Raw genomic sequence first — 8,126 nt, 5'->3', positions numbered from 1 at the left:
TGAATATGGTGGTTACTTTTATTTTGTTACCCTTTCTTTTCTTTCAAACAAAGCCTACCCATTTTATGTAGGTGGAAACATTAGTCTTGGTGCATCAAAATGTTTTCTCCAAGATAACTCAACCAGACAGACTTAATTACAAAGGTTGCTCTTGTCCTCTTAAGAAACCATTCCGTTTTAGTGAAAATGAAAGCTGTTACATAAATCAGTTTTGGGGCTAATCCCTTGTTCTTTGAGTATGAGTCTGAGATTCAAAGTTGAGCACAAAGAAAACCAGTATCAATCAGGAGTTGCTCCCTGAGCAATTTGGTTGATTGCAGGAATGTAAGTCTCATTTTTCAGCCACTGCAATGCTTCATCGCTCGGGGTGGATTAGGTGCTCCAGGTAGGGCATGGCCCGCAGAGACTATGCAGGGGGACCTGAGTCCAGAGTCAGACCCAGGAAGTGACCTTGGGTCACTATTCTCTCTGTGCCCAGATGCCAGATCAGTAGAGAAATGCTAATCTAACCTCCCTCACAAAGATGCTTTGCAGTGTGCTAACCAACAATAGGTAACAATTGCAACCAGGACCAAAGGCTTCTCTGGTTCTCCTGAGGGGCTGATGGTGAAAGGGAAGGGCAGAGACGGAGCTGCCCACACCCCTTAGGGTGCCTCAGTGCTAAGAAGCAGCAGTGCAGACAGAAGGTGCTGGCCTAATACAATGTAAGTTTATCTTCTACCTCATTTTTCTGAAGCCCCTCTTTCTGTCTAAGATGCCTGTACACAGTCCCCAGTCTCCAGGAGTTTCCCTGTTTTCTCATTTCTCTAAACCAGAACCATGAAACAATCATATAAATCCATTCACATCAAGGAGAATGGACAAACTATTACCTTCCTGAGAGCATCTGCATCTTGAAGACTTAAAGCAAAAGGTCTGTGCAGTTTCAGACGTCAGAGGAATTAGGTAGGAGGGTGAGATGTGCTCGGGGGGGCAGGGAGTGAGGGAAGATGTGCAGAAAGTCAGGGTGAAAGCAGGACAGGCATTTTCTGAACAGAAGGCAGAAGTCATTAAAAAGGGGTCCAGGGGCGAATGAAGGAGACAGCAGGAGCTAAGGAGATAAAAGAGCAGAAAATCTTGAACTAAAAATTCATATTGGAATTTGAATCTTATCTGCTTTTTCCTTTAAGTAAAAGATTCAAGAAAAGCAAGTAAAACCCACTTATTTATACTTTCATTCATCCATCCATGCATTCAAATGCAATTGTATTTACTATGCTCCAGGTATCAGAGAGCGAGCGAGCCATGAACAAGATTTATAAGGTCTCTGTCTGTATGGAAGCATGGAACTTTCTGACTAGTGGGTAAAACTAACAATAAACATACCATTTTGTGTGGCTGTAATAGAGGGAGTGATGATATTGCTTTAAGACCAGACTTTAGGATGGGAGAGCAGGTGTCCTTGCTCTGGGAGAAATAGATAGGCAACATCTCCCCTAAATTCACTTGACCTCCCCGTCTCCTTCTAACCCATTCACTGTTGTCTTTAGGATTCCTAGCACTGGCAGAATCTTTCATCATACCGTGAAGAAATGAACTGAAAATGCTACTGGGAGAGCAGAGTTAGAGGCTAAAATTCTTACTAGTGTGTAAATGACTTCCAGAAAGCATTTTGAAAGCGAGGAAGAGGAAAGCATGTAGCATAGGTCAAGGGAAGATGGAAAAAGAATAAAAAAGGGAAATTTGAGGGGGCTAATGTCAAGCACTGGCAGCTTACTTAACCAGTTGTCCTAGCTATGACCCCGAGGCTGAGTGCTTGCTGAATAGAACCAAAACCCAATTCTCCCTTTCCTGTGACACAATGGCCAAGAATCTCTCATGCAAGGGAGATCCTGAACCAGGCTGGCTGCAACCTGATAGATGGCAGAGCAGTCAAAATATTTAGCTGTGAAGCCCGTACTGTTTTGGGGAAAGGCTGAACTTGCATTCCTGCCGCAGACCTTGGTGGGCTCCCGTCTGACCATGTTTCCTGCCTCCCCTGCCCTTCGCCTCAGGGACTCACTGAGTGACTCACGGCTCAGTCTCTGGCCCTGAGCGCCTTGCAGGGATTTATCGATCCCACCCAGCTTCCTCTCTGTCCTGCTAGACAAAGATGCCCTATTCCAAAAAAGGAGTCTTGACTCTATTTCTGTGAGAACGGCCCTACTTGACTTTACACATAAGGTGGGGTTTTTTGGACCCCAAAATAATCTTGGGAGGCAAACAGAAAAGCAGCTAAGCTCTCCGTTCTGTAGAAGGGGAAGCTGAGAGGGGCTTTCTCCCAGGTGCAAGTGGCCTAGCATAAACTTGGACCTCTGACTTTTTGCCTTTTTGCACACATTTAGGGTTGTTAATTCACTTGAATATTAATGACTTGGGCAAGATTGCAGAGATGCTTGCTGCCTCTAAAATCAAAACATTCTTTTTCTATAAAACCATGGTTTAGAAACTGAGAATGGTTATCTTCAAGGCAAAAGAAAGTTTCTCCCATTTTTTGAAACGCATTCATTTCAGACAGGTTGAACCACTGGGTGGGTGATGGACAGATTCTTTCAAAAAAGTTTAATGACTCCATTATACAAATAATAAATGTTTACCACAGGAACCTTGGAAAAGTTAGAAAAACACGAAGGGGAAAATAAAAAACACCTGTAATCCTCCCACTCAGATATAACTGTTGCTGACATTTTGATGTGTATCCTTCCTGTCCTTTCTCATACACAAATGACCATATTTTAACAACTGAAAACGTGTGGCATAAGCTGACTGACAACTTGCATTTCATTTCATAATATTTCCATGACCATTTTCTCACATTCAATTTTTTTCAAGGCATGTCTGATCCATAGCATATTGTCTGTTCTACGAACGATGTCCTAATTTACTTAACCCGTTCAGACTTGCAGGTTGTTATCAATCTTTTATTGTAAACACCACAATGATGGGCATGCTTGGTCTTATGAACATTTAATGATGTTGCCACCCTGTGATTTGTCCAGGTTTTGGTTTGAGAAAAATTGAAAATGGGGGAAGAAAAAGACACAGTTGATGGGCACTAGCTTGATTTCTGTCTGTCAGAGAAGGGAGAGAAGAGAGGCTGTGGAGTTCAGGTGTGTCCTCTTAAAAGGTCATTTCCTTCCTCTGAGCTCTTAATTCCATTCCTCTAACTTGGCTTTCGTGCTGTTTATCATCTCCGTCTCCTCTGCAGCTCTTCATCTTCTCTCTGCCCTTCCCGTCCTCAGCGATAATCCTCTGCCTTCTGCTGTCGCCAGCCGGGAGCCCACCCCATCAGACCCTCCATGAGCTTGCCGGCTGCTGCTGAGCGCTCTCTGTGTCTGGACTTGGAGCCTGAGAAGTTATTTGTAAGAGTAGCAAACGAAGGATCCTGTCACAGTATCTGAAGGTCATGCCTGTAAAACTCCTTGGTAAACCCCTGCACTGTTTGCCTGTGGGTACACCTTATGCCCCAACTATCACTGACCAGCAAAGGGTAATAAGCTCAAAGGAAATTAAACATGGTGTCAACTTGGGATTTCTTTAATTTCTTCACTAGATTAAGCTCCTATCCCTCTATATCTTTCTCATCAGACACTATGAATTTGTCCTAATAACAACTAGAAAAATTGGGAAGATCAGTTTTCCCTAGCTACAGTTCAAGAAACAGATAAGAAAGTTCATAAAATCAAATAAGGCCCAACTGAGTGCCTTAAAACAAAATTCATTTGTTGCAGGATTCTAAGAATAGTTCCCAATGCTGTCCTTCACCTTCACAATTACTTTCATCTTCGGTTCTAAATCAGAATGGCACAGAGCAGCAGAATTTATACATTACGTTCATAAGAGAACAGACAGCTCATACATTCTTAACTTTGGTGGGATTTGACTGCTTCCCATCATAGGCTCCATTCTGAAGTATATCCTGGTCTGCTTTTCTGAAATGACGAAGATGTCTTGCTGATAACCTCAGGGCTATTAAAAACTGGTGTCCTTCTTGTTTGAGACAAGGTTACAGCCCCTCCCCGACCAAGGGAGGGTTTGGGTGACATCTATACTAATAATCTCATCTTCCTTCATTCATAAGCTCATTTTTTCAAGTATCTTGAGACTTCCGTAGGTGCCAGAGAAAAAGCTCTTGTCTTCTAGGAGGGAGACAAACCAATACTTAACGTAACGAAAATGTTACAAAGGAAAATAAAGCCAAGTAAGAGAATGGTGTGAGGGATGGCTGTAGAGAGTAATATTTGAGATCTGGTAGTTAGGGAAGGCTTCTCTGTGGAGGTGGCATTTAAGTGCGGGAACAAGTCCCAGAATTAACTACCTGGAGAAGAGCAGAAAGGACAAAGACCTGGAGACGGGAAAGGCTCCACGAGAAAACCAGCCAAGTGGCAAGGGGGCTGCGTGCAGAGAGCCAGTGATCTGAGGGGGCGGGAGGCCAGCTCTAGGAGGCTCCATGCTCATGACTTCATCTAATCCTAATCACCCTCCAAAGCCCATGTCCTAGTACCATCACACTGGGGGGTCAGATTGCAACATATGAATTTTGAGGGGACGCAAACATTCAGTCCATGACACATGCCATGATGTTGTCCAGTCCTTCCTGAGGCTTCCATTCATCCACCACAACATTTCTTGCACATCTGCACTGGGGATGTGGACACAAATAAGAGAGGTCCTGCCTTCTGGTGTCTTAGAATCTAGTGGTTGTCTAGAATCTGTACATCGCCCAGAATGCAGTGAGATTACAACACAAGCCCCCACAGCAGCCATATACACACACAAGTTTGGAAGTTCTGGCATGGAGGTTTTATTCTTTTCATTAAAGAGCCTTGCTGGCCGCCTGGCAGGATGTGTCCCTAACATGTGTGAAAAGCATCCATTGACACATTTATCCTCACCTGACATTGGTACTATTCATTTACAGTTGGATTTCACTTAAATTTGGATCTTCGTCACTTAAAAAAATCTTCAAAGAGATCACCCTATGATGCAGGGCTGAAATGACAAGTTACCAGTGTAGAAGCCAGTTCATGATGGATCAGCAATGCAACTGAGGGCAGGCAGCAAGGTCTGCCAAGCCTGAGTGCTCACAGAGACATCTGAGCCAAGCGAGGGACACACTCATAAGGAAGGATTATTGTTCAAATGCAGAGCAAACAGCTCTATCAAAAAGCTTCCAGATGACTTTTTGGATAAGGCGTGAAACTTTCAGTGATATTTTATTCAGCTCAGGAAAACATGTACTGCCAACTTAAGCACACAGGCGGTGGAGTTGCAAGCAGGGACTGGTGAAAAAGCATATTTCTGAGATGCTATATACCTACCGGGGGCCAAAACAGTTTGGAACTGTCTGTCTTTAGTGTCTGGAAAAAGCTTAGACTCAAAAGTTTCATTGTGATAATGAAGAAAATAAGTGCTGTGTAGTTGTCTAAATAAATACATGCTACTGTTAATTTTTTGAAAACAGAATTATGGACATACATGATTTTATTTTTCTTAAAAAAATTATTACATTTACAGATTATTATTTGTTGTTAATTTTTATGACTTGGCAGTTTCTTTTACTCAATGGCATCACGGAAAGAAGGAAGTAGAACAATAAACATAAACGTTCTTGAAATATTTCAAAACTTTAAATCAGATATTTTAATATTTGGCAATTTCTTTGAAGGATTCTCCCAACATCTCTAATCCGTTAATCGGAAACCTCACTAGATAATGTGTACTTTCCAAATAATTTAAGATCCCATCCATCTAACTTGTAGGCAGATGATCACTCTGGTCAGAAAGGAAGTAAGTAGCCAGCATGAGCCGGTAAATGCAGCGCCGTGCTTAAAGGAGCTGGTGGGAGGGGGCGGCTTTTTGGGGCATCTCCCTGAATAATGAGCTCTAACAGCCAGCATCGGCCCTGGCACAGGAGGGCCCTGCTTGATGTCCCGCTAACCTGGGCGGGTCCCACTTACCTGGGGCAGGTTGCACACCCTCTCTGGGTTCCAGCTTCTCCGCCTGTGAAATGAAGACAGCCACCGATACCTAGACATGGGGAGGAAGACACCTCACGTGCAGAGGCGCTCAGTACAGGCTCTGTCCTAGTTCAGTTGGGCTGTAGCAGAACACTGGGAACCGGTGGCTTGTAAACAAGCATTCATTCATTCATTCATTGCGTTCATTCTTTTGTTCATTCATCGATTCATTCACTTTTATTAAGGTATTATTGATATAAACTCTTATGAAGGTTTCACATGAAAAAACAATGTGGTTACTACATTCACACATATTGTCGAGTACCCCCGCATACCCCATTGCAGTCTCTGCCCGTCAGTGCAGTAAGATGCCACAGAGTCACTATTTGCCTTCTCTGTGCAACACTATTTTCCCTGTGACCCCCCACACCATGTGTACTAAACATAATACCCCTCTGTAAATAAGCATTTATTGCTCACAGTTCTGGAGGCTGAGAAGTCCAAGATCAAGGTGATGGCAGATTCGTGGCTGGTGAGTCCTGCTTCCTCACAGATGGTCATCTTCTCCCTGTAACCTCACGTGGCAGAAGAGAAGGGCTAGCTCTCTAGGGTCTCTTGTAAGGAACGAACATAAGGCTCTGCCCTCATAACATAATATCCTCCCAAATGCCCTACCTCCAAATACCATCACGTTGGTCATGAATGATGAAACGTGAAGCGTTTAGCACAGGGTTATACAGTAACAAAGTCACGTATTTATTGACAAAAATGAAAGACCAGTTATCTTCCCAAAATAGGAAAATAGGTCACATCATTGTTTCAACACGTGAATTTTGTGGGGGACACACACATTCAGACCATAGCATGGCGCTTCCCACGTGATGCCCTTCTAGAAGGGTGAACCGATGGTGAATCCCTTCAGTGATCTGGAGGGCTGGTGAGAGTGCCACTGCTATTTAACCTGAATCACACAAAAAGCTGCCGTCTCTAGATTCGCGCCCCTTACCTGGTGCTTTCACTGCATCCGTCTTTCTCCTTTTGCACAAACTTTGTGCTTCCCTCTACTCTCGACCCGGCTCTGCCTCCTGAGAAATCTCATTACTAATCTCACCACAGGCCTCCACCCAGGACCCAGTCCATGCTCACTTGGACCTTGGCCAGCGTGGACCCTGGAGGTTATGCAGTCTCTTGACCTCACTTCATAAAGGGCCACATTTAAATCACCTCCCATCAATTCTTTTCAGTATTGGGGTATATTTAAAACACACTGTAAAAAAATACCAAGTTCTTTTTCAGCTGAATTCCCCAAACATTAGGGACTAATCTAAAAAAGCCCAGATAAAATCATGCTATATTAAATACAGGTGAAGAGGGTCTCATTTAATTTCATATTTTGAGTATCTATCTTCCCCAAGCAATGCTGAGATACACAGAGCAGGCCTTACAGTCTATGGTCCCAGAGAGATTTAAAGGCATACTGTGTATAGTATTCTTTACGTCATACACAATGAATTCAAGTCTCACCTTGGAGATCTATAGGAAGCATGTTCTGCATATATCAAAGTTCTGAAAAAGCAAGGATATATACAGATTAGGGCTGTCAGAGTCCTACTTGGGAATCACAGAACGTCCTAGATGGAAGGGACTAGAACACTTCTACAATGCCCTCATTGACAGATGAGAGAATCATGCCCTACTAGTTTACATGCCAGTACTGCTATAACAGATTTTTGGCTTTGACCACTTAAAACCATATTGTGAGGCAACTAAATTTAAGACATCTGATGCATATATATATATATATATTTTTTTTTTTTTAAAGAAATTTTGAGTTCTCTTACCAAAAGCTAGCGCTCAGAGAACTTAAACAAATGACAACTTAGTGGAAATAATTTGTATTGAGCAATAGAATTTAAAGTCTGATACAAAATGATCAACATGCACTTTTACTTACCTATCTGGTCTTTCATTTTTGTTAATGAATATGTTACTGTTACTGTATAACCCTGTGCTAAATGCTTTGTATTTCATGTCTGCATTTACCTTCAGGCATCTAAGCTAAGCATCCATCTCTCTTTTTGCAGTTGAGGAAACCAAGATTCAGGAAAGTGAGGTGACCTGCTTGCGGTCTCATAGCAAATAACAAAG

At 42.8% G+C, this 8,126-nt stretch overlaps 1 long non-coding RNA gene across 1 annotated transcript; it reads right to left on the bottom strand.

The window, feature by feature from the left end:
• Positions 1-2,928: 2,928 nt before the first annotated feature.
• Positions 2,929-7,645, bottom strand: LOC118927765 (uncharacterized). Its single transcript, XR_005030952.2, has 3 exons — positions 6,459-7,645; positions 5,979-6,021; positions 2,929-3,950 (listed from the first exon to the last, which is right to left on the bottom strand). It is a non-coding gene; the product is annotated as an uncharacterized LOC118927765 (long non-coding RNA).
• Positions 7,646-8,126: the final 481 nt, after the last annotated feature.

The sequence above is a fragment of the Manis pentadactyla genome, chromosome 16 (assembly GCF_030020395.1).
Source record: "Manis pentadactyla isolate mManPen7 chromosome 16, mManPen7.hap1, whole genome shotgun sequence".
Taxonomy (NCBI): domain Eukaryota; kingdom Metazoa; phylum Chordata; class Mammalia; order Pholidota; family Manidae; genus Manis; species Manis pentadactyla.
The sequence above is the reverse complement of the archived record's forward strand: the minus strand, read 5'-3'. Positions and strand labels throughout refer to the sequence as shown.